This window comes from Schistocerca nitens, chromosome 6, assembly GCF_023898315.1.
Source record: "Schistocerca nitens isolate TAMUIC-IGC-003100 chromosome 6, iqSchNite1.1, whole genome shotgun sequence".
NCBI classification, from domain to species: domain Eukaryota; kingdom Metazoa; phylum Arthropoda; class Insecta; order Orthoptera; family Acrididae; genus Schistocerca; species Schistocerca nitens.
Window position 1 is genome coordinate 500,451,676 of NC_064619.1, and position 27,329 is coordinate 500,479,004.

The 27,329-nt window shown below is 42.7% G+C and overlaps 1 protein-coding gene across 1 annotated transcript in view; it reads right to left on the minus strand.

Annotated features, from left to right (window-relative positions):
• The window catches only part of LOC126262536 (high affinity cAMP-specific and IBMX-insensitive 3',5'-cyclic phosphodiesterase 8), a 1,685,047-nt gene extending 1,658,144 nt beyond the window's left edge, over window positions 1-26,903 (minus strand). Inside the window, exon 1 of the mRNA XM_049959212.1 lies at window positions 26,733-26,903. The gene's annotated coding sequence lies outside the window, so the exon portion shown is untranslated. The remainder of the gene's footprint in view (window positions 1-26,732) is intronic.
• Between the last annotated feature and the right edge of the window lie 426 nt (window positions 26,904-27,329).

Sequence of the window (27,329 nt, forward strand, 5' to 3'; positions counted from 1 at the left end):
TCTATTGCACTGCAATTTTTTTCCTTATTTTGTTACCTGAAGATATAACATTTCTGTGTCTTTATATATTGTAATTGTTTTACTATATATATATATATATGCATTTATGTCGATGTATAATTGGTTTGTTTTCTAAATATTATTTGTATTTTTACGCTGGGTCTTGCCTAGGGAAAACTATGCTATCGAACGATTACATCGATAGGTCGTGTGGAGAACCAAAGTGTTTAGGATCTTTGGTAGTGTTAACTCTGCCGCGCATCGAGCAGTGCGGTGGAGCAGGTGTGTTGTATGACGCTCCCGCGAGTTGCCGAGCTTTCGGGGTTTGGCAGCATGTAATTGCGCTCGACTTGCTATGATAGTTTCTGACACGGTGTCGCGGACGGGAAGCATTAGCTGGCGCACATCAAGAGCCCGTTTCGCCTGGTGACCGTGTCGAGAAGAAGGCGCGCCAACATCCAGCTTCTGCAACAGCGACGGCCGACAATGATTGACTGTCGCCACCTCCTCGATCGATGACTTCAAACCTTCAATCAACCAACAAGGAAGACTGGAAGCACTCAAAGTTTTAGAATTGTATGGCAGACCTCAGCTTTTCAAACTATTCCATTAGCAAAATACAGCAACTTAGCATGAACCTTTGTTGCTCATTGTCCCAATTGCATTACCAAGCAGCGTCCCTTCCTTTTCCGAAATGAACCCGAGTGTCGTTGAAATTCAAACACCAGAATTAAAGTAATATCAGTCGATTTCACTGCTTTAATTTCAAAGTTCAGTTAAGGTATTCATACCTGGCTACAATATTTAGATTACACAAGCACAAATTAAGAGTGCGAGTTTTGTTACCATATTTTAGCTTACCTGTGACAGCAGCTCAGCTTGGTACGTACTAAATTTTACTATTGTTAATTGTTCAGAATCATTTATTTCAAGCTAAAAGTTAAATATCTTATTTCTAAATTGCGTAGATTCAAATTGCTTTTGAAATGATTGTTGAGGTAGCCCAAGACTAACCATATTTTATTGAATTTCGTAGTGCTTCAGAAACAAAGTTCACTATTAATTTCAGTCACTAAATTAACTGTCAATTTTCCGGTTTTATTAATTCTTTTGCTAAATTAGGTCAGAGTGTAGCGAAATTTATTACTTCTGACAAACTTTCAGTTTTCACACAACACGTGTCAACCTTCAGTTGCCACGCTTTTAGTGCTAATCATATGTGCAATAACCTTTCTTTTTCAGTTATTATAGTAGTTGTCTATAGGACTGGCGACCATAATTTTCCCCAAATCTCAAATATCTAATTACCGCTAGTTAATTGTTAACGTAACGGCCGCACATTTACTTTCTTTATTAACTTTACCCCTTTTCAAAATTAATTTCCACCAGTTTCATTTGCATTTTTCCTTTCATTTAGATGTAACCCTTTCCTCCCTCTTTACCGATAGATTAACTTCGGTTACGATTAATTTTCCAAATTTCCATTAGGTACACGCGGTTGAATTTTTCATTGTCATTAAGGTCGATAAGTGAGGGGGAGGTTACATCCTGCATGGTTTTAAAGGGAATAGCAAATAGCAATATTTCTGCAAAATAGTGGCAAGTTCAGGTAAGAATGGTGGAAGAGGGCAGCTTGGTTGGTTGGTCGATTGGTTGGATTGGAGATGGGACCAAACTACGCGGTCGTCAGTCCCTGCGACCTTGGAATAACTAAAACTGACAAAACCTCGCACTAAGAGAGGGAACTACAATGGCCATAAAATTACAAACGATGGACAGAGAAGGAAGGAAGAAGGCAGAAGAAGAGAGGAGGGAAAGAAAGCGACGAATGACAGGGGCATGAAGGAAGAAGCACAGGTGGACAAGTCAGACACTCAAGATAAAACAGACCCCTTAAGGAAAGGAGTGGGAAGACAGAGGGCGGGGGTGAACCACCAAGCCCAGGGAAGTGGGTAGCGATCAGGGCCCCTGTTCTCCAAAGTGGACCACAAAGGATCATTGAGATTGGGTGACTGGTGGCGATTGGAGATGCGACAATTCATCATCGTACATAACCAGTCCCGCACGATGTGAGTTGTGTGAATTGAGGCCCCGCTGCCTTGTAACATACCATCGCCATTGGGGGACAAACACTGCACCATGGGATGGACCTGATCAGCGAAAAATGGTCACATAATACTTGCCAGCAACACGGCCTTGCAGGGTACGCTTGTGGCCAATAGAATAACACGATATGACTGATCAAATGATCGTCGAAACCCCCCATATTTCACTCTTGGGAGTTACACTCGGCCAGAAGTTGGAAACACTGTGAAACTAGTCTCATCCGACCAAATGTCATTCTTACATTGCTCTATTGTCCAGGTTTTATGGCTTCCGCTCTACGTTACCCTGTTACGGGCATTTGCATAACTAATGAGTGATTTTCGAACTTGCTCTGCAATTCTCTGCTTATGGACTTCCCTTCATGTTGCTTTGGTGCTGCAGAGTTCGCGAATGCGACATTCAGATCTGCAGCGACTTTCCCAGCTGCCGTCCTGTTATTTTTCATCAAAACCCTCTTCAACGACCGTCTGTCACAGTTATTCAACACACTCTTTCGTCTGGGTTTGACTTAGCGGATGATCTTTTCCCACTTTGCCTGTATACGGTATGAATCTTCGATATGCTGCCTCTTGAAACACCCAACACTTGGTTGCCATGGATACGGAAGCACCCATCATATGAGCACCAATAATTTGCCCAAGTTCGCCATAATTCACTCACAACTACATGGAACGCTGTCCTGACTATGACTGACACTTGCAACATATGGAGGAAATTGCGCGGGTGTCATTTGTGGTCAAAAACAAAGTCACACTCAGCAGGTTTGGACAGCATCAGCATTTATGTTCAAGCATGCATTTCTCACGTTGTTCCCATAGTTTCGTGCGGTACCCATAGCTCTCCCTTGGTGTATTCCAGAAAGTTCCTTCACGTCTGTCGATTTCGTCCCGTTAATTACAATATTAAAATATATCTTCTAGAAATTTTTGAAGAGTCATAAATTTGACCGCTGCTCGGTGAGGTCATATTTTATTCACTAAAAGACAGTGCCCTTGCACTGACTGGTCCATAATATTATGCACGAGCAAATACAATGAGTCGCTTTGTTTCATTAGTTTGCTCTTGCTTTTTCCGGATATTTTGTATTTCTTCCTTCCTCTCCTTTGTGTGTTACTGTTTTATGAATATGGAGATTGGGTTTTAACATAATGAAACCTGTCGTGGTTTGAATAAATTATTACTGCAACTGTACCTGATCTCTTTTAATCAGTTAGTTACGGATGTTCTACATATCAAATCTTCTACGGAATCCATGTACACTTTTATAGAGAGGATATCTGTTTACAAGAAACTTCATGATGTCTGAGTATAGAACATATTCACTAACTCTGCAACATATTGACATTTGCGATAAAAACCTGTAATTATGTGTGACCCTTCTTGAAATCGGGAATTACCTGTTCTTTTTTCCACTAGTTTGGTATCCGTTGTTCCAGCGATCTGCGATAAACTAGAAAGGGAGAAAGTTCTTTCTCATAAATCTCTGTAAAATCTCACAGGTATCTCATCCAACTGATGCCTTCATGCTATTGAGCTTTCTGCGACAATTTTCTCTCAATATCTGTTTTTCTGGCGTTCGTGCAATGTTTGTCTTCCGCAGTGAAACAGTTTCGAAAGACAGAATTCATTGTTTCGGTCCTCTCACCATCAAATTCCGTTTCGGTACCATTTTAGTTAGTGAGTGAATAGATGATTTCGATCCGCTTACTGACTTCTCGTAATACCAAAACTTCTTGAGATTTTTAGTCACGTCGAATGGCAAAATATTACTTTCAAATGCATTTAATGATCAGGCAAGGTACAAAAACTGCGAAGAGTATAAAGGTCAAATGTCTTGCCTCAGCCCGGGTTCCCGAGTTCGATTCCCGGCGGGGTCAGGGATTTTCTCTGCCTCGTGATGGCTGGGTGTTGTGTGATGTCCTTAGGTTAGTTAGGTTTAAGTAGTTCTAAGTTCTAGGGGACTGATGACCATAGATGTTAAGTCCCATAGTGCTCAGAGCCATTTTTCTTGCCTCAGTGAACATATTTGCTGGAGCGGAAGTGACAACTGCGCAAGCTAACTAGTTTGTCAGGTCCCTTGTGCTAAGCAAGGTACTGGTAATTTTTCACTCGTCAAGTGCGCTGTCGGCTCTACGCAGTCTAGCAAAATGGAGGACAACCATGTTCATCTTATGTCACGATGGAGAAAGTGCTTGACCTACAGCGTCACGCCCAGATGTTTAAAAGACGTGACTGTGTCAGGCAGAACGCTACTTATGCTGTATCCGCACATTACTTGTTTGATTTTCCTACTTATTTAACTTACATTATTCTACACTTAAAGCCAGCAGAGATTCATCAATCTATCTAGGAATTTTTATAATAATCTTGTATACTCCTATAATCAGACAACTTCGACAGCCTACCGTACACCACAGCATCATCAGCAGACAAGCACACATGGCTGCCCACGCTGTCTGCCAGATTAATTATGTATCTAGAAAACAATAACGATCCTAAAACACTTCTCTGAAGCACTGCTGACGATAACTTTGTCTCTGATTAACAGTCGCCGTCGAGAACAACATACAGGATTCTACTACTTAAGAAGTCTTCGAGCCACTAACATATCTCGACACCTATTCCATCACGCCCGTAATTTCGTTAAGAGTCTGCAATGGCGCATCGTGCCAAATGCTTTCCAGAAATATGAAACCTGCCCGTTCCCCTTAATCCATAGCTCGCATTTTATCATGTGAGAAGGGCGAGCTGAGGTTCGCACGAGTGATACTTTCTAAAATCGTGTTGATTCGTGAACATTAGCTTCTCCGTCTCGACAATATTTATTACATTCAAAGCGATAAAATGTCAAGGACTGTGCAGAAAACCGTAAGGATATTGGTCTGTAATTTTTCGGATCAATTTTTTTGCCCATTTTTACACAAGAGCCACTTGCGCTTTTTTTTCCAGTCGCTTGGGACTTTGCGCTAGGCGCGAAGTTCGCGATAAATGCAAGCTAAGGGGGCCAATGCGTTAGATTATCCTTTGTAAAACCTAAATGGGATCCCAATGTGACCTGGTGACTTATTTGTTTTCAATCTTTCACTTGTTTCCCTACACCCGGGATGCTTATTACTATGTGGTCCATACGGGAGTATGCGCGATGGTCAAACTATGGTATGTCTGTGCGATTCTCCTGCGTGGACGATTTCTTAAATATGAAATTTAAAACTTCGGCTTTCGTTTTGTTATCTTGAAATATCACACGAAACTGATCAACGGGTGACACTCTTGTCAGGCAAAGGTGCCGTGTCTACATATTATTGAACGTTTATGTTTTAGGAGCAGTCGTATAGCACTTTAGTTTCAGACACAACTAGTGTGTTACAAGTTTTTGTTAACTTTTGTTTCCTTCATCAATTTAAAAGAAAAGGCTCTCTTAAAATCGTGCTGCATAGAAATTCTTCATTTGTGTCGCCATATTGTCGACAGTTGCTTTACAATTTCTGAGGGTATTTGCGTTTTGTCTTTGCAACTACATATGATTCGTGAAAGGCATTTTGCTGTAAAAGCATCACAAGCTGCGAATTTTTTCTTTACTTTCGTCATACTGCAGCTAGTCACAAACATTTAGATCATCGTCTAATGAAACTTTCAAAATTTACAACGGCGAGTATCACATGTCTACAATTTTAAAATGTTGATTGGCGACTCCATGGCGTGTTGTGTGCACCACGACCAAATAGTGGATAGAATTGGAAGGAAAAGCAGCATTGGCCGTATTTTGTTGTTTTATTGTCAGCAAAATCGATTTTCTGTCACTTAGTGACCATCCTCAGTGCTGTAATATACAATTAAAATTGGTAAGCACTGGTATCAAGATATAACCACAAGCTTAGAGCGATCACATAAACTCGTTTTATACAATTAAAATTGGTAAGCACTGGTATCAAGCTATAACCACAAGCTTAGAGAGATCACATAAACTCGTTTTATGTGATCGCTCTAAGCTTGTGGTTATAGCTTGATACCAGTGCCTACCAATTTTAATTGTATATTACAGCACTGAGGATGGTCACTAAGTGACCGAAAATCGATTCTGCTGACAATAAAACAACAAAATACGGCCAATGCTGATTTTCCTTCCCATTCTATTTTAAAATGTACTCCATCTTATGCGGCAAGATGCCGTGGAGATTTTATTGCTCTAACACGCCGAGATAAACTTCATACACAGACAATTACTACTTTAAAGTCAGTACCGCCATTAGACTGTTGTTTATTTACAGTGTTTCATTTACACTTACTCAATCATGATTTCGGCTTCAAAGTGCCATTATGAAGTGTTTGATTGTTATAAATTGCCTAAGATGGCATACTGTCGTATTAAAAGCCATCTTAGGCAATTTATGAAACTTAAAACACTTGATGATGGCACTTTGAAGCCGAAATCACGATTGTGTAAGTGTAAATGTAGCACTGTAAATAAACAACAATCTAATGGCGGTAGTCAATTTAAAGAAATATGTTATGACTGTGACCCGGCATTATGAAAATACTATTAGTCAGTTATTAATGACTGTGCGTATTTGTGGCTTTGGTGTATGGTACGGTATCGTCAAATTACATTCCGAGCTGTACATCGCTACACATTCTTTATTGAATTATCAGAGGTATAACGTGAGTGGTAAGATGCTACCTTTGTCGTTCGTGTGCCAAAACCAAAGCACATAATAAAATACTCCCGGGGCACGTATCGGTTGTCCAAGTGGGAACTCGCGCTGCACACATTTTTGAGGGTCCGCCGCCTGCCCACCTGAAACGGGAGTGCAGCCGTCGGCGGGTGCCAGAAGAGACGACGGCCGCTGCTGCAGTTACGGCGAGCGCACCAGGTGCAGCGTGGCTGCGGAGGCGCGCTTTCAGCATTCCGGGAAACAACAGGCGGCACCTGCTCCTCGTCACTGACACCCGTTCAGCTTACTACGCTAGAGAATTAGCTCCTCTCTCCCTCCCACCCTCTCAATCGCAACACGAGCTGTACATCCTCTACACACCTCTTTCACTGCCTTATTTCGCCGCAAGTAACAACAGTTCACTTGTTGTTAGAATTTTTATTTGTTTACGCGTGTCGAACGTGGCCTATAATCAGAATATCTCTCAGAAAAAGGACGGGCTAACCTCTAAACACGTAAACAAACAAAAAATTTTAATAACAGCGGAATTGTAGTAACTAGCAACCAAATAAAGCGGTGAAAAGGAGTCATGCTCAGTATTAACACAATGGTCGACTTTATGACGCCACTGACTGTTTATCAGTCGCCTCGTTAGAATTAACTGCAGTCGATTGTCTGGAGTAAAGGGCTATGAAATAAATGGAGGTGCAATGTTACGAATTTATATTAGTGATAATAGTTTAGAAATGCTGAACCTGCAACGTGGATAAACCAGAGCACTCGATACCACCCATCGACTTTGACCTGTGACGTCGCGACAAGCCCCGAAATGGAGTCAAGGGCGATGAAATAAATGGAGATGCGATGTCACGAATTTGTATTAGTGATATGTTGTTGTGGTCTTCAGTCCTGAGACTGGTTTGATGCAGCTCTCCATGCTACTCTATCCTGTGCAAGCTTCTTCATCTCCCAGTAACTACTGCAACATACATCTTTCTGAATTTGCTTAGTGTATTCATCTCTTGGTATCCCTCTACGATTTTTACCCTCCACGCTGCCCTCCAATACTAAATTGGTGTTTCCTTGATACATGTCCTACCAACCGATCCCTTCTTCTAGTCAACTTGTGCCACAAACTTCTCTTCTCCCCTATCCCGTTCAATAACTCCTCATTAGTTATGTGATCTACCCAACTAATCTTCAGCATTCTTCTGTAGCGCCACATTTCAAAAGCTTATATTCTCTTCTTGTCCAAACTATTTATCGTCCATGTTTCACTTCCATACATGGCTATACTCAATACAAATACTTTCAGAAACGACTTCCTGACACTTAAATCTATACTCGATGTTAACAAATTTCTCTTCTTCAGAAACGCTTTACTTGCCATTGCCAGTGTACATTTTATATCCTCTCTACTTCGACCATCATTAGTTATTTTGCTCCCCAAATAGCAAAACTCCTTTACTACTTTCAGTGTCTCATTTCCCTCAACATCACCTGACTTTATTCGACAGCATTCCATTATCCTCGTTTTGTTTTTGTTGATGTTCATCTTATATCCTCCTTTCAAGACGCTACCCATTTCGTTCAGCTGCCCTTCCAAGTCCTTTGCTGTCCCTGACAGAATTACAATGTCATCGGCGAACTTAAAAGTTTTTATTTCTTCTTCATGGATTTTAATACCTACTCCAAATTTTTCTTTTGTTTCCTTCACTGCTTGCTCAATACACAGATTTATATTAGTGATAATAGTTTAGAAATGCTGAACCTGCACCGTGGATAAGCCAGAGAACTCGATACCACCCATCGACTTTGACCTGTGGCGTCGTGAAAAGTCCCGAAATGCAACACAAACATGATGTTTTAGTGGCGACTATGTCCTCATATTCACTCGTTCGCCTTGTGCGAAAATAAAAACACCAGTTACTGGATCTTAATGCTAAACATTGGACCTAATGAGAGAACTGAGGGAAAATAGAAGTTTTGGACGGGGACAAATTAAAACATAAAATAACAAACATAATAGTACGAAAATGATATACTGTAGAAAAGAAAGCAACTAACAACAACGGTTGGTACATTCGACGCAAAATAAAGAGCACAAACGAAGATAGCTCAAAATCCCGATACCAATGCAAAAATCGAAGAAATTAATTACACTTCATATCGCTTCATCATGAGATGGTAAACGCTAAGCGGACTTTGCGATGATTTACTAGATAGACCATATCACTGATACTACTCATCGTATTTGACCATGGGAATCATCACAAGGCTCTAAATGGGACATAAACATGGCGACCAGAACGTCACAATCTCCCATTCTAATACGGCGAAAATTTAAATTTCAGTTCCGGAATAGCACATATTATTAGAAATAAATATTGACCTTAACATGACAACAACGGGAAACTGGAAGTCTTAGATGGTGACAGCCGGTCGTGGTGGCCGAGCGGTTCTAGGCGCCTCAGTCCGGAACCGCGCGACTGCAACGGTCAGCAGGTTCAAATCCTGCCTTGGGCATGGATGTGTGAGATGTCCTTAGGTTGGTTAGGTTTAAGTAGTTGTAAGTTCTAGGGGACTGATGACCTCAGATGTTAAGTTCCACAGTGCTCAGAGTCATTTGAACCATTTAGATGGGGACAAACTGAAACCTAAACTAACAACAACCACAAAATCACGAAAGTACTATAAGATGCACACCAAAACAACCAGTACGAGACCTAATTACTCTTGTTTTTGCGGTACTTACACGAAGTGTACGTTGGTGGTCGTAGAATCGTTTTGCAGTCTTCCTAAAATGCCATTTCTCTAAATTTTCCCAATAGTGTTTCGCGAAAAGAACGTCGTCTTCCGATGTGAGTTCACGAAGTATCTCCATAATACTCGCGTGTTAATCGAACCTACTAGTAACACGCCTCTGAACTGCTTCGATATCTTCCTTTAATGCGGTCTGGTGGGGATCCGAAACACTCGAGCAGTATTCAAGAATGGGTTGCACTAGTGTTCCGTAAGTAGCCTCTCTATAGACAGGCTACACTTTCGTAAAATTTTCCCAGTAAACCGAAGCTTACCATTCGCCTTCCCTACCGACCTTATCTGCTCGTTTCATTTCAAATCGCTTCGCAACGTGACGCCTACAAAATTAATCAGCGTGACTATGTTAATAGTACACCACTAATACTGTATTCCAACACTACGGAACTGTTTATCCCACTCAATGCATTAACTTACAAGTTTCTACATTTAGAATAAGCATTTGTCATACCAAATGTAGAAATGGTTCTTTCTTGTATCCTCCTACAGTCTCTCAACGACGACTCTACCACGTATCGTACAACAAGACGAATCTGTCTTTGTCTGACACAGATTTTAATTTGTCTACGTTGCAGGTACAATATTTCTGACCAATTGTCACTGATATCTTTTCATGTCATTGTATCTGTAATGATTTCATGCCCTCTCATTTAAGTGAATTAATTCAAATACTTTATAATATGTGTAAAGGACTGTCGGAATGTTCTGAATTTCAACATTTTTGGTATCAGTTGGAGGTAGAATCTATATATGATCGTAGCTGTCCTCAAATTATTTGTGAACTAAGTCGACTGTTGGAGGTGTAATAGTGAAGTGGAAATACGAAGCAACAACCACAGCCAAACTAAGGTCATGCACACCTCCTGTACTGATGGACAAGAACCATCGAACATTGCAGAAAGTAGATGCAAATGGTCGCATGAAATCAGCAGAAGGAATCGCTTCGCATATTGCAAGGGTCCAGCTAGGAGAATGGTTGTGCGTAATGAGTTGAAGAGAAAGAGTTACAGAGGTCGAGCCGCTCCTCATAAGCGACACACTTCTGTAGTCAATGGTGAGCAACGCGTAATGTAATGTGAAGAGTGATGCTGCTGGAGGGTGGATGAGTGGAAACGGGTGAACTGGAGTGGTGAATCAGTGTGCACCCGGTGGCAATCCGATGGAAGGGAACCCACCGTGGTACAACAACAAAGTTAGGAAACTACTGCGAAAGCAAAGAGAGCTTCACTCCAAGTTTAAACGCAGCCAAAACCTCTCAGACAAACAGAAGCTAAGCGATGTCAAAGTTAGCGTAAGGAGGGCTATGCGAGAAGCGTTCAGTGAATTCGAAAGTAAAATTCTATGTACAGACTTGACAGAAAATCCTAGGAAGTTCTGGTCTTACGTTAAATCAGTAAGTGGCTCGAAACAGCATATCCAGACACTCCGGGATGATGATGGCATTGAAACAGAGGATGACACGCGTAAAGCTGAAATACTAAACACCTTTTTCCAAAGCTGTTTCACAGAGGAAGACCGCACTGCAGTTCCTTCTCTAAATCCTCGCACAAACGAAAAAATGGCTGACATCGAAATAAGTGTCCAAGGAATAGAAAAGCAACTGGAATCACTCAACAGAGGAAAGTCCACTGGACCTGACGGGATACCAATTCGATTCTACACAGAGTACGCGAAAGAACTTGCCCCCCTTCTAACAGCCGTGTACCGCAAGTCTCTAGAGGAACGGAGGGTTCCAAATGATTGGAAAAGAGCACAGGTAGTCCCAGTCTTCAAGAAGGGTCGTCGAGCAGATGCGCGAAACTATAGACCTATATCTCTGACGTCGATCTGTTGTAGAATTTTAGAACATGTTTTTTGCTCGAGTATCATGTCGTTTTTGAAAACCCAGAATCTACTATGTAGGAATCAACATGGATTCCGGAAACAGCGATCGTGTGAGACCCAACTCGCGATATTTGTTCATGAGACCCAGAAAATATTAGATACAGGCTCCCAGGTAGATGCTATTTCTCTTGACTTCCGGAAGGCGTTCGATACAGTTCCGCACTGTCGCCTGATAAACAAAGTAAGAGCCTACGGAATATCAGACCAGCTGTGTGGCTGGATTGAAGATTTTTTAGCAAACAGAACACAGCATGTTGTTATCAATGGAGAGACGTCTACAGACGTTAAGGTAACCTCTGGCGTGCCACAGGGAAGTGTTATGGGACCATTGCTTTTCACAATATATATAAATGACCTAGTAGATAGTGTCGGAAGTTCCATGCGGCTTTTCGCGGATGATGCTGTAGTATACAGAGAAGTTGCAGCATTAGAAAATTGTAGCGAAATGCAGGAAGATCTGCAGCGGATAGGCACTTGGTGCAGGGAGTGGCAACTGTCCCTTAACATAGACAAATGTAATGTATTGCGAATACATAGAAAGAAGGATCCTTTATTGTATGATTATATGATAGCGGAACAAACACTGGTAGCAGTTACTTCTGTAAAATATCTGGGAGTATGCGTGCGGAACGATTTGAAGTGGAATGATCATATAAAATTAATTGTTGGTAAGGCGGGTACCAGGTTGAGATTCATTGGGAGAGTGCTTAGAAAATGTAGTCCAGCAACAAAGGAGGTGGCTTACAAAACACTCGTTCGACCTATACTTGAGTATTGCTCATCAGTGTGGGATCCGTACCAGATCGGGTTGACGGAGGAGATAGAGAAGATCCAAAGAAGAGCAGCGCGTTTCGTCACAGGGTTATTTGGTAACCGTGATAGCGTTACGGAGATGTTTAATAAACTCAAGTGGCAGACTCTGGAAGAGAGGCGCTCTGCATCGCGGTGTAGCTTGCTCGCCAGGTTTCGAGAGGGTGCGTTTCTGGATGAGGTATCGAGTATATTGCTTCCCCCTACTTATACCTCCCGAGGAGATCACGAATGTAAAATTAGAGAGATTAGAGCGCGCACGGAGGCTTTCAGACAGTCGTTCTTCCCGCGAACCATACGCGACTGGAACAGGAAAGGGAGGTAATGACAGTGGCACGTAAAGTGCCCTCCACCACACACCGTTGGGTGGCTTGCGGAGTATGAATGTAGATGTAGATGTAGAAGTTCGGCGAATTCTCGGAGAATGTAGCCCGTCGTCATTTGTAGTGCCAACAATGAAGTATGGAAATGTGATGTTAGGGTGTGAGATGCTTTTCGTGGTTGGAGCGCGGTCCCCTTGTTGGGCTTAAAAAGCAATAAATGCGGAAGAGTGTGAACACATTTCACAGCTTTGTCTACCACATGCAATAGAAGAAAAATATGAAGACGAGGATTGTGTCAGTATGACAATGCAACCATGGTGAAACAGAATCTGTGAGGCAATGGTTTGTGGAGAACAACATTCCTGAAATGGACTGGCCTGCTCAGATTCCCGACCTGAAATCAATAGCTTCGCTCCTGGGCCCAGCGTCCGACATTACTGCCATTTTGGTTTCCTCTCTTGAGGAAGACTGGACTTCCATTCCTCCACAGACATTCGGACGCCTATGTGAAAGTGTCCCCAACAAAGTTCAAGTCGTAGTAAAAGCGAAGTGGTACTGGAATGGCCCATAGTAATCTCCAATAATAGGTATCCGGATACTTCTGATCAGGTTATGTATTTGAGCTGATGATAAGAGTGACTGCTGTTTTTATATGGAATGCTCGAATTGCTTTCTCAATATACTGCAAATATGGTGTGAAAAGAATCAGTTTCATACTTATTAATTCCAGTTAATTTGGCCTGAGGTTGTGGAACTTACGTTATGGAATGGCAGTGGATGAGAAATATTAGTTAAGTCGAGGAAGGTTGGGAGGTATAGACCCGTCCACAGACTGTCACCGAAAAACTTCTGAAAAAAATTGTTAACATTAACTTTCAATTTATATTATAACTTTCCTATGAATGAAGGTAAACTATAAGCAGGAATGGTTTATCATTAGTTTTTCTAAGTTTTGGGAATGACTCGGCTTCAGGGAGGCTGCCGCTACTCCGGTTCAAAAAATGGCTCTGATCACTATGGGACTTAACTGCTAAGGTCATCAGTCCCCTAGAACTTAGAACACTTAAACCTAACTAACCTAAGGACATCACACACATCCATGCCCGAGGCAGTATTCGAACCTGCGACCGTAGCGGTCGCACGGTTCCAGACTGTAGCGCCTAGAACCGCTCAGCCAATCCTGTAGACGCTACTCCCGGCCCTATAATTCCATTCCAACAGTCATCCTTACAACATCTACGTCCTCAGCATCGGAAGCAGTCGAGCTAAATGACAGGATTAGTGAGTGGTGCAAATAGTGTAACTTTGTTTAAACTTCCATAAACGTGGAACTATGCACTTGCTACAAGAAAAAAGCTAGTATCCTATCGCTACAACACCAGTGAGTCGCAGTTGGAACCACTCAACTATTAAAAATATCTGCATGTTACAAATTGTACGGTTATCAAATGGAATGGTCTCATTGATTCTGTAGTAGATAAACCAGTTGGCAGGCTTCGGATCATTGCTAGGAGACAGAGAAACTTCAGTCTGTCTACGAAGGAGACTCCAGGGAAAATTCTGACCCATAATATTGCTCAAGGACCAAATAGGACCATCAGGACTTATACACAGAATGACAGCGGGTGTGGTGACAGGTATGTTCCACTGTTTGACTCATTGGAGATCGCCACGGAGATGTTGAAGAACCTGAACGCTCGAGGACAGTCACCTGCGATAGTTACAGGAAACAACACTGGAGAGGGGAATGTAGGAATGTGTTCCGACTCACCTCCGTATCGCTACCATAGGGGGCTTGAAGATAAGAATGAACTGATTAATGTGCGCTCAGAGGTATTCAAGCAATCATCCTTCCTACACTCCATTCACGAACGAGAAGAAGCTTCCCGTAAGTGGTATAATGCTAAGTACCCTCCACCACGCACTTCACAGTGGTTTGGAGAGGACAGATGAAGATGTAAATAAACAGATATTGGATGGAAGAGCCCCTCATTCATTCATCAAGTGGACCAGATCCCACGAAGAATAGACAAAGTCCGCTAGGGACCTCTCTTTACCAATTGCTGCTACTGGCCACCCGTTCTGCCCCTCCGGGGGCCTCCGAGCAAAAGCCAAGACGCTGAGCGCTGCACGCGTCCTGTGCCGGTGGCGTCGCAGACACGGGTTGCAGGTGTCGGAATGCCGCCACGTGGGCGTTTCCGCGGCCTATCTTAAGGAAGGTACCCTCTGCTGCGCAGTTTCCTTGTCCCGACTTCGGGGACTCCCCGACCTCTCAGGACTCCGCCGCCTCCGCCTCCGCCTCCTGTGGGCCACCGGGGCCCGTGCGTCGTTACCTCCGTCCCACTTGCTACGCGAGTCCCAGAGCTCATAAGGATGAAGTCCTGCCTCGAAAAAATTGCTGCGGAAGAAACAAAAGTTCTAGCGCCAGTAAGTTACACTATTTCCCTGCAGAAATAAAGGAAAATGTGAACACTGCCCACAAATTCTGTGCTCATTACTTTCCTTCTGCGGAGTTAAAGAGAGAGGGCAGAGTACGTTTTTAATTTCTGTCGGTGACAGAGTGCTTAAGACAGTAAAATTATTTTACATCAGAAATTAGCATCCAGACGGCAACGTAGGCGGTGTTCCAGGAGGAATGGTCAACATTCATGGATATGACAGGAAAGATCAATCGAAGCAAAAAATTCTGATAAACATGGGTTCTAAAGTACATACCTTCACAGCAATGAGCACGGCTTCATCTTAAATACTGTGAAACATATCTCTTCTACTGCAAGTGCTTTCCAGCAGGGCGGAGTGGCCGCGCGGTTTGAGGCAGCACGCACGGATTGCGCGGCCCCTCCCGCCAGAGGTTCGAGTCTTCCCTCGGGCATGAGTGTGTGTGTTGTTCTTAGCATAATACAGTTTAAGTAATGTGTAAGTCTAGGGACTGATGACCTCAGCAGTTTGGTCCCTTAGGAGTTCACACACATTTGAATATTTGCTTTCCGTATTTTGGCAGAAGGCTGTGTGGACTAAAACAAGAAAAATTTTTCGGTTAACATGGGCTGTGAAATGCATACCTTAAGAGCTACGAGCAGTTGTTCAGTAGAGGAGATGTGGTTCACAGAAGCGAAGATGAACAAATGCTCACAACTCGTGATACATTCATTTTTGAGGCCATGTTAACGAAACAACTTTGCTTCGAATGATCGCTTCTGTCATATGCCTCTGAGTATTAACCATCCCTCATGGAACACACTGGATAAGTTCAGTTCTTATTCAGCGTTTCAATTTGTTCGAAGATTAGTTTGATCCATTTCCCCACACTACTTTGTCGCGTGCAGGTTTCTTCATATCTCTATAACTAGTGCAGTCAAGATTTGTTCTTCGTCTACTTCCACACATCTGTCCGTTAATAAATTTACTCCTTAATGCCCCAGGGTGTGTCCTATCAACCAGATGTGCCCTAAAGCACTTTTCGTCTCCGTTCGGTGGAGTACTTCTTCATTTTCCGACCTCACAATCTAATTGTCAGCAGTTTTGTTTCACACATTTCGAAACACTCTTATCTGTACTCTTTATTGTGCGCATTTCTCGATTGACTCCAGAGAATCAATGTCAGAAGAAATTTTATAGCTGATTTAAATTCGATATTAACATATTTCTCTTTTTCAGAAACGTTCATCCTCTTACATCTTCTTTACTCGGGCTTAGTCACTTATTTTGCAGACTGAATAGCAATATATATATAATTTCCCATTTAACTGATAACCAAGTTATTTGCAGTCTCCCACTCTGACAGATCTCAGTGTCATCGGTAAAACTTTTCTATTTCTTCACCCTGATATGTTTTTCTCTTTAATAATTTCCTTTTGGTTCCTTCGTGAAGGGTTAGAGGTATTTAAAACCTGCAAAGGCAGCTGAAAGTCTCTTCACTTTCGCATTTTATAGACAAATGCGGCCCGCATCTCGTGGTCGTGCGGTAGCGTTCTCGCTTCCCACGCCCGGGTTCCCGGGTTCGATTCCCGGCGGGGTCAGGGATTTTCTCTGCCTCGTGATGGCTGGGTGTTGTTTGATGTCCTTAGGTTAGTTAGGTTTAAGTAGCCCTAAGTTCTAGGGGACTGATGACCATAGATGTTAAGTCCCATAGTGCTCAGAGCCATTTGAACCATTTTTTGAGACAAATGCCATAAATATGGCCTCGTCAAATATTTATGCTGTCAGCCGACAACCTAGTAGACCATTGTGCATTAAGGTCGTTCGCGTTCAGGGTTGTTATCTGGCCGTGTACGCTATATAATGCGCGTTAACAGTGTCATATGTTGAGTGAACACTGTGAAGGACATCGAGACGACACGTATTCGTGTGGGACAGCCTTATGAGCACCTGACAGGGCTTGAAAGTAGCCTCATTGTGGGTCTCCATTCGTCGGACTTGTCCAATCCAGATTTGTGGAGCATTCGAATGTGATAGTGGCCCTATGTTGGACTGCATGGGAACTTGAAAACACGCACATTCTTCGGCAAGGTTCCAGTCGACCACGTCTAACCTGGATATGAGAGGATCGCCGTATTGTGCACTAAGCACATCGTAACACCCTCACATCTGCCCCCGCCATCCGAGAACCAGTAATGGATTTCCTTGCAACACTGTGTATCAGCCCATACCATTCGTCGGAGACACGCAGCAGTCGATCTAAGGAATTACAGTCCCATGCGTAGGCTGCCGTTAAGGCTGCAGCACAAACAGCTGCGTTTGGAGTGGTCCCGTGACCGAGAAGCATGGGCTTCTGAACGGGCGTCACACCGTATTCAGCGAAGAACCGAGGTTCTACAGTACCCTGGATGACCATCGTCGAGGAATATAGCGGCGACCTGGGCAGAGGTCCCATTCTTACAGTGTCTTGGAGAGGCTGGTTACTCCTAACGGCATGGTGTGGGAAGCCATCGAGTGTGACTTCAGGTCCCGACTGGTTGTAATTACGAGAACTCTGACGACACAAGGATACGTCACGGACACCCAGATTCCTCATGTGTTACCTCTAATGCGACAGTGTCATAGTGCCATTTTTAAAGAGGACAATGCTCTTTCACACACTGCACGTGTCTCTAAACGCTGTGATGTTAAGGTACTTCCGTGGCCAGCAAGATCCTCAGATCTCTCGCCGATGGAACTTATTTGGGATGACTTCGGATGTCAACTGCGTCCCAGTACCAGTATCCAGGATATAAAAGACCAGTTACAACAGTTACGCACCAGCGTGCCTCGGAGAGTGTACAACGGCTTTGTGACGGAATCGATGCAGGCATCCAGGTCAGAGGGGGTGTAAAGTCATACTGATTAGTGGTCTCACATTGACAAGTTCTTCGTAAATTTAACTCGATTTTGTAATCACTGAAATAACCACATATCCTCTCAATCCGTGAAATTTCATTTCTGTCCGTCCTCTCTTTCTGGAAGCTCCAGTTTTTTATCAGGCGGTGTATTTCGTAATGGTCAATAAAGCCCACATGTGTCACCGACTGTGGAGGCAAGACGATGAAATAACATTTGGAGGAAAGGCTGTTTAAACCCCTGCCAAGTAACTAAAATTGAAGTTTTTTGTTGTTTCACTAAACTGAGGTGAATGGAGGATTTTCTTTTTCTTAAAAAATGTATATATAAAGGACACAACCGGTTTACCACCCCATTTTCCACAAGCCGAGCTGATACTCCTTTCTGTTAAGACTTCGTCGTCGACAGGACGTTAAACCGTAACAACAGTTTTTCAAAGTTTTGCCTTATGACAGACTCCGCCGTTGTTCCACAACACCCAAGAGGAGACTACCTGATAACCTTAATACCACATTTTAAACACTTTAAATGTCTAACATGGACACGAAATGCTGAATGAAATATGACAACTACGAAAATGTAAATACAAGTTTACCTTTCATTTAGTTAGTCAGCAACCAAACTATCACAGCTGCTAAAATCTGAGATATACTGCTAAAAAATCTGAAACAGTATAGCATGGCGATAAATCTTAGCAAAAGCTCTATTTAATTTTTGCGTTCTGTGAATCACAGAACGCAAAAATCACAGGTAAATCTAAACTCAATGGATTCTCAGTCTTTTTATTCCTCATAGTACTCTGTTTTTGGTTCAGGAAAAGTTCACTTTATATTTATTTTATTCTAGCGCTTCTAACTTAAACCAAAAGTTTAATTAGTTGTTACGAAAACGGTGTGTTTTTATGCACATAGGCTGCGTTGTGTTTGCGCTAAATACTGTTGTTTGACTCAACACTACATCTGAAGAACGTGTTCTAGGTTCTCTAGCCCTGTCTGGAAAACTTCAGAGTATTTTGTTTCTTGATAATTTGTCCACCGCATCGCCAATAACTGAAAACTCTTTTACCATTTGTGGGAATATTATATCAAAGACACAAAAGTCTTTAAATCTATGGAAGTGTGAGTATCTTTACTGAAGTGACACCTTCCGGTCTATCGTTGCATTATGAAAAAACCAACTGAGGACATTTGAAGACGAAGTCAAACGAGGCCTAACTGATAACCATATTATCAATTGAAAGAGAGTATGTTCACTGTGACAGCAAAGACACCAGCAGTTACGCGCAGTTCGAAGTTTTATAGTCTCTGTTTACTAAGGGGACCAATAAACTTGAAAAAAGTAAAAATAAAACGGCTCCATTAGGGTAAAAAAGAGGGATGTGGTCTTGAGCTATAACCCAGGACCTACGTAGAGTTCCGATCAATGGTACAAATGATTAATTTTCTCTCTCTCTCTGTCTGCATGTCTCTTCTTTTTCTTCAGGCGTCACCCACCTACCTCTCCAAGCGCACATTTACCTGTAGTATGATTTTCCTCTTACGGAAATTCAATCTTTTGTTTATCTATGTTATATTTGAGCGATATCACATTCTGTTCCTATCGGAGCTAGTGGACAAGCGGTCTAGACATCTCTCCCGTCCGTTGGATAAATGGCTTGATAATTAAATGGCCATATAATAGAGAAGGGTTTCTAACACACACGTGAGTCATACGTAAACTTGTAGCCTGACTTCTGTTTGATAAAGAAGAATAGAAATCAGACACAAATCGACTCGTATAGTTGCGCAACATTCTTGTTCTCTAACCGTTGTTCAGAGGAAAAGTATACCTAGCAGATGAAAGGGAATACACTTTTCTTTTGAGCACTTTAAGTAGGAGCTCACTTTTCCAAAAAAACAATTGTGCCGTTTATATCTATGATAAAACAAGTATGCTTTCGGGTACAGATAACTTAACGTGCGCTTATATCTTTACTTAATGGAAAACTTATTTTGGTATTTGAATAAAAATTTGAAATTGTTTCGTTCTCAATATATGACGCAAACAAATGAAAATGTACTGTAAAAACGTCACGTTTACATTGACACATTTCGCTCATTGACTTTTTCAATGAGTTTTCTTTTTCAGAATTATCATTTAAACTGTGAACTCACAGATTAAACAGGAAAAACGAGATATGTTGGTGGTATGAACTGTACCATCCACCAAGCACCTAATGGTGGTTTAAGGGGCATAGACGCAGAAGCGCGGCGCGTTAGGAGCATAATTTTGACGATTTGTGTTATTTTTGTCAAGTACGTAACATTCAACCAGAAATATTATGATTTCTCATCTTTGTGACTTTTAGCATACAGTGTTGTTATTACATGCAAATTAGCTAGAAAAACCAGACTAAACAGTGTCTCAGAACGAGAAATCACCTAAATAAATGTATTTCTTCGAAATTTACTTCGTAAAATTCATCTTGTACCAAAACTCACCCTATCTACCAGTGGCAGCACCATCACTTATTACATTTAAATGAACTTGTATGTTAATGTCTCGTCGAAAACGTCGTTAGAGAGCACGCAATGGGATTGTATTATCGGAGGGAAAATTGACTGACTGTTTTTAAAGGAAAGATTCGAGCATTCTCCTGCACTTGTGGAAGCTACGGGCAATGCAAATCTTACTGCCCAGTCAGATTGAAATCCTCTCCTCGAGTGCCATCCATTACGCCATCTTGCTCAGTTCGATTGTATCTTGAAAACTCAATTTAAATACTGATTCTTGTGCAGGTATTTTATAGTGAATTAATAAAATTAAAGTTTTGAGTCAAGAAGTTAAACCACATACTAGAAAACTGCAAGTTCAAATTAAATGTGCTAGTCGGTAATTTTTTAGCCAACAGTGTTCAGGAATGTAGAACAACGGCTTTAAAAACCAACGGATACTTCACAATTACAAGTAAGAACTCTTATACTAAGGCGTATGCAGATACTAGAAGGCATGTCAATTGAAATAGTACAGAGAGAAACTGGAAGACTGTGAGGAAACGAAATCAAATCAGAAAAGGCTTCTCATAAAGTCATTAAAGTAAATCTGTCTGCCTGCAACTGTATCGTAGGCGCTGTCTCTCCTTTTTGCCTTCGGCCGTGTCATCTTCGTCGTTTTTTCTTTTTATCAATCGAACTACAAACATTTCCTTCGAAAGAAAGAAATATTTCAAAGGAGGCAAATGATGGGGCCCCTTTGCTTGTTAACGAGGGACTTTATTATTTGCGTAAACCTGAAAGCAGCGTGTTATTAGCGTCCGCTCTAATTGAGAACTATTAGCACTCTCAGATTCGAACTACATTTAATTTAGGCTTATATTCCTGTCTGTCATTTAATCTGTCGGGCTACATGATAGATTTTCTGTTAATAACGTATGTGAGTTTTATTATTTTCTCTAGTACTTCAACTAGCACATGGTCCACTTTCTTACAGTAAGTTTGGGATTTGTGCTTCCTCTCGTTTCGGTTAAGTTTTCGTTACTTATCTATGTTGGTTCAAATGGCTCTGAGCACTATGGGACTTAACAGCTATGGTCATCAGTCCCCTAGAACTTAGAACTACTTAAACCTAACTAACCTAAGGACAGCACACAACACCCAGCCATCACGAGGCAGAGAAAATCCCTGACCCCGCCGGGAATCGAACCCGGGAACCCGGGCGTGGGAAGCGAGAACGCTACCGCACGACCACGAGATGCGGGCACTTATCTATGTAATCGACAGCTTAATTATTAATGCTTTTTAAACGTCTGAGGGAGTTAATCAGTCATTTGCGTTTGTGGTCAAACCTGCCTTGCATATTTTTGGTTACTCGTGATATAAGATACTTTCATCATAACTATTTGATCGAAAAGGGGAGGAGGAGTGGCGCATTGTTCATTACCAGACCACTCGTCACTTTTCTGTGTAAAATTATCAGTATCTTACTGAGTGGGGAGATGCAAGACAGTCGGCGGCGATCGTTGGATGTTACTTCACGGGGTGGTCTCTGTGTTGCGCTCTTTCTTACTTTCTCTTTTATCTACGCAATGGACAGCACAGTATGTGGCGAAACTCTGCGTCACGAACTATTAGAGCAACAGTTAACTCATTTATTCTTGAAAGTAAGTATGCTGGTAATTATTGTTTTCGTAACACCTGGTGATATGTCTATAATTCTAAAATGAATTTCTTTTATTGCCGCCATCGATCACAAAACTTATGGTCTTTAAGACTGCCGGTTTTGGTCAGCAATGACCATCTGCAGATCTGTTTTATAACATGTCCTCATATAATAAAGCTATAGTGGCGAATCCAACCGACCACGCTTTACTTCTAAAATTACGTGACGTACAGAAGTACGCTGACTGTAACTCACAAATATGCGTTTAACGGATTATCGCTAAATATTATCAATTAAAGTTCTAGGCGTTATTTTGTGTCTGTATGTGAACGCTTATCTCAGCAACTACAGTAGGGATACTGACACAGTTTTCACTAATAGAGTGATTCACGAGGAAAGTTTTGAGTCTATAATTCAAAAATATTTATTGCAAAATGGCGGAATTACGTAGAGACGTCTCACGCTAAGTCAGCTGCGCAACAAGACTGGCGCATGTCAGAAGAGAGTGTGTCTTTCGGGTTTACTGCAGACACAGTTCCGCTGCGGTACGGATAACAGCTGCATCGCAGTGTGGGTCTGAGATGGCGCAGAAACTGGAAACGTCCTCCAAAGTTGAAGTACGCAGCACAATATGACTCTTGTGGGTAAAAAGTCTGAATTGTTCACTGATTCACAGTGAAGTTCTGTCGGTTTAGGGACCAAGTGCAATCTCGCTTCCAGCCGTGGCGAAACGATGCAAATAATATGACCAAGGTGATTCTCATCGTCAAGGAAGGCCATCGACATCGCCCACAGACCAGGCAGTCTTTTCAAGCTGAAAGAAAATTTGGGGGAGGGGAAGAGATTTTACAATGATGAGGTTGTCGTATGGTTTCGTGACAAAGGAGCGAATTTCCAGCGTCGAGGAACTGAACAACTGGTGGCACTCTCTGGCCGTTGTTCGTAGAGAATACGTGACTATGTTGAAAAGAAAAGATTCAGGTATCTGTGTTACTTTCATTTGTAGTGCAACACTTCATATGTTACTCGGTTTGCCATAATAATGTGCAACCTACAGTTTAAACTCCTCTCGTATGGTTATTACAGTCCCCTCCACCCCCACCCCACCCCCCGCCACATTTTTCATGAAGGCTAAATTAAATGGCTCTGAGCACTATGGGACTTAACGTCTAAGGTCACCAGTCCCCTAGAACTTAGAACTACGTAAACCTAACTAACCTAAGGACATCACACACATCCATGCCCGAGAGAGGATTCGAACTTGCGACCGTAACAGTCGCGCGGTTCCGGACTGAAGCGCCTAGAACCGGTCGGCCACCGCGGCCGGCTCATGAAGGCTAGTCTCACGGATTTTGATATATTTGTCACTAACATACGTTTTTTTTTTTTTTTTTTTTTTTTTTTTGCAAGATCTTACGGGACCAAACTGCTTAGGTCATCGGTCCCTGAGCTTACACACTACTTAATCTATCTTAAACTATGGACAATATAAACAACACACACACCCATGCCCGAGGGAGGTCTCAAACCTCCTTCGGGGGGGGGGGGGGGGGGAATCCGCTCGGACCGTGACAAGACGCCTCAGGCCACTCGGCTACTCCGCGCGGCCTAGACTGATTCAAATGGTTCAAGTGGCTCTGAGCACTATGCGATTTAACATCTGAGGTCATCAGTCCCCTAGGACTTAGAACTACTTAAACCTAACTAACCTAAGGACATCACACACATCCATGCTCGAGGCAGGATTCGAACCTGCAACCGTAGCAGTCACGCGGTTCCGGACTGTAGTGCCTAGAACCGCTCGACCACCGCGGCCGGCCTAGACTGATTCACGGGGAAGATTTCTGTATGCAGGATGCAACAGAATGACGTAGAATTTTGGGAAATTTTACAGGATGAAATTTTGAGTGTCTTAAATGAGGAACCTATAGTCAGAAATGTGAAGCAAAGATTCTGCAGCCACCACTGGGCTGCTGAAAATCTCTGCGAGAAGTTACCAGGTGATATTCTTAGTGGAGATATTGACTGTAATTCTTGGAGATCACCTTATTGTACCACAGATCGCTTGAATGGCACATGGTGTTTGAACTTTGTGGATAATGCCTTGCCTGAAATTGTGGACAACGTCCCTGTGCAACTGAATACTGGTTTGTGGTTTCAGAACGGTGGTGCTCCAGTTCACCTAAACCGTCGGGCCAGGGCCCTTCAGGTAGAAGGAATATCCCATCTCTTGGCCTGTGCAATCGCTGGCCTCACCCTCTTGTCGTTTTCCTACAGGGTTATGTAATCTCTCTTGTGTTCTCAACGCCAATAGGAACAGTATGTAAGCTTACTGAGCGCTTCTTTACAGTGTTTGATGCCATCAGACGGGAGCGCAGAATGTTACAGAGAATCAGATAAAACATGGTTCGCAGTTGTACATTATCCAACGTAATTGACGGACGTAACAGTCAGCGAAACCAAATATTCGGGTTACGGTACTTGGCTATACTACACTGTCAAGAAACTACATTATTCTGGTGTTTCAGTTAACCTTCCGAATGCGTAGAAAGTACATAGTACTGTAGAAAATTTATTTCACATTTCTGGCAATGAGTAATTTATAATTAATACACGAGACTTGAAAGTCGTCTGGCCATACATAGTGCTACCCGTGCGAAGTTGAGCAGGTCGCTAGTACTCCGCTCTTGAGACTGGCTACAGAGCCGAAACTGCGTAGTAGATAAAAGCTTAAAACGAAAACACCGTTTGATCTTAATAGTGACAGTCGGTGCGACAAACAGATATCAGTCAAGAAATATGTCATTCCTTTGCACGCTATTTCAACTAAAACATGGAAAGTTACTTCATTGTAGCATCATGTAAAAAAGAAATGAACAAATCTCACTGGTACACCGTAAGATTAGACAACTATACACTTATAGTCTTCAGTAATTCAATACATGTCCGTCCACAATTGCGCGAATTACGAATAATACTGCATTGTATCGGCTCACGGATTAAAGATGAGGGATGATGAGCCAGCCTGTCCGAATGTAGTTTTTTGTGGTTTCTCCCATCCAACTAAGTAAATACCGAACTGGTACCTGTATCCTGAGGCAGTTACACGCTATGGAAACAGAGAAAACATTCTACTACAGAACATACACTTATTCTAGACGGATGCAGAAGAGATATACATATTTCGTCCTACGGGTAGTTTTCGCGTCAACAAAGGCATCCGGCCTCCAACAGTCAGTAACATTTCCAAAAATCGTATAAAAATGCCGACTCCGTAGAGTAACGGGAAAAAGGCAAGGAGAAGGAGAAGGAGAATGCACCACAACGCTCACAAATATGTGTTTCTTGGGTACTGACAACTCAATGGAGGTCCTTATATCATAACTGCAGCGCTAATGAGGTTATGGAGATTGCTGTAGCAAGAACGCGAATGAAAAGAAAGTGTATGAATTTTACTTTTAACGTGCACGTATTATTTAAACACGAAGAGGCCGAGGTAGGATCTGAAGACCAAGGAAAAGCGTTTGACAATGTAAAATAGTGCAAAATGATCAAGTTCCTCAGGAAAATTGGCGTAAGCTTTAGGGACAGACGAGTAATACACAGTGTGTACAAGAATCAAGAGAAATAAATAAGAACTGAGGAACAAGAATGGACGTTCGCAATGACGGAAATCAACGAAAGGTTTAAAAGTGGGGTTAAAATCCGGAGAGAAAGGATATCAACTATAAAATTCGAAGATGGCAATTTCTACCTTCAGTGAAAGTGAGGAGAAATGAACAGTATAATGGCAACTGACCATGGATAGAGAGAAATCAAAGACGGGCGAACGCAATGGGGAGTAGCACAAGTGAATTAGTGATAAACTTAACTTCAAAACTGAGGACAACAAAGTCCACTGGAAGCAAAACAACGTACGACAGACAAGCAAGGAGGGCATTAAAAGGAGACTAGCACAGGCAAAGATAACATTCCTGGCCTAAAGAACTCCACTACTAACAAGCGTCGGGTGGGCCGCAGTTGCCGAGGGGTTCCATGTGCTACACTCTGGAACGCGCGTACGGTACGGTCGCAGGTTCGAATCCTGCCTCGAGCATGAATGTGTGTAACGTCCTTAGATTAGTTAGTCTAAGTAGTTCTAAGTTCTAGGGGACTGATGACCTCAGATGTTAAGTCCCATAGTGGTCAGAGCCATTTCAACCATTAACAAACGTCAGGAGGAATTCCTGTGTATGCACATTTCAGTACAGGATTGTGTGGTAGTGCATCACACCTTCTAGAGACACTGGAAAGAATCGAACTGTTTGAAGTGTGGTGCTATGGAAGGATGTTAAAAATCAGGCGGAGTTTTAAAAAAAAATGAGGAAGTTCTCCGTATAATCGGCGAATAGAGGAACATGTGGACAACGTTGCTAAGTAGGACAGAAGAATATGTCATGTGTTAAGGCGTCAAGGAGTAACTTCCTTGCTGCTTGACTAAGCTGTATGGGGTGAGGGAGGGGGAATATATCCAGCAAGTGAGTGTGGAAATGGTACTCTGAGGTGAAGAGGTTATCCGCAATCAGAATGACGTCCAATCCCCAAACCCCACCAAAATTATAATAAATATTACAAAGAAACCCCTTTCCGTCCTATACTCGCATGAATGCTCGAGACGTTAAAATAAAATTGGCTTTGAACTCACTGATTTTGCAGCAGTGGCGAAACAAAACGGCAGACTGGAAAAACAGGACGCAGCGAACCACCCTTCGCACTGGCAGCGAGAATGAGCGCGAGGAGTTTCGGCGGAAGAAGTGAGGCTCACCGGCTGCGTCCAGGGTCCTCCGCTGCTCGGAAGTCCGCAAGCGCGGCCGCGACAGCCGTCACGCACTTTCTTCGCGGCGGCGGCCGTCCGCTGCCGGCGTTTATTTCGGTCCGCTGCCAGCCTGCTGCGCATGCGCGCTCGCGCCTACTGTGCCACCCGCTTCCCACCCCCGGCCGCTAAGCGGATTGCGGGATTCGGCGTCGACGCTGGAGTTCGCGCTGCTAGCGGGATCTCGACGCGGGTCCGGCCGTCTGCGAGAGACAAAGGCGCCGGTGCAGCCGGCTGCTTCGTAGCACGTCAGCCAGGGCGGGCGCCAGAGGAAAGCCGCTCACAGCAGCCACTTTTGGAGGCATCTGCTGCTGGAATGCCAGCCGTTCATGTCATAATTTTTATAAGTTTCTTGTTATTCACCAATGTCACGTGTCGCATCCCGGCGCAGCCTCACTATACCAGAATGAAGTAAGTGCGAACTGCGTA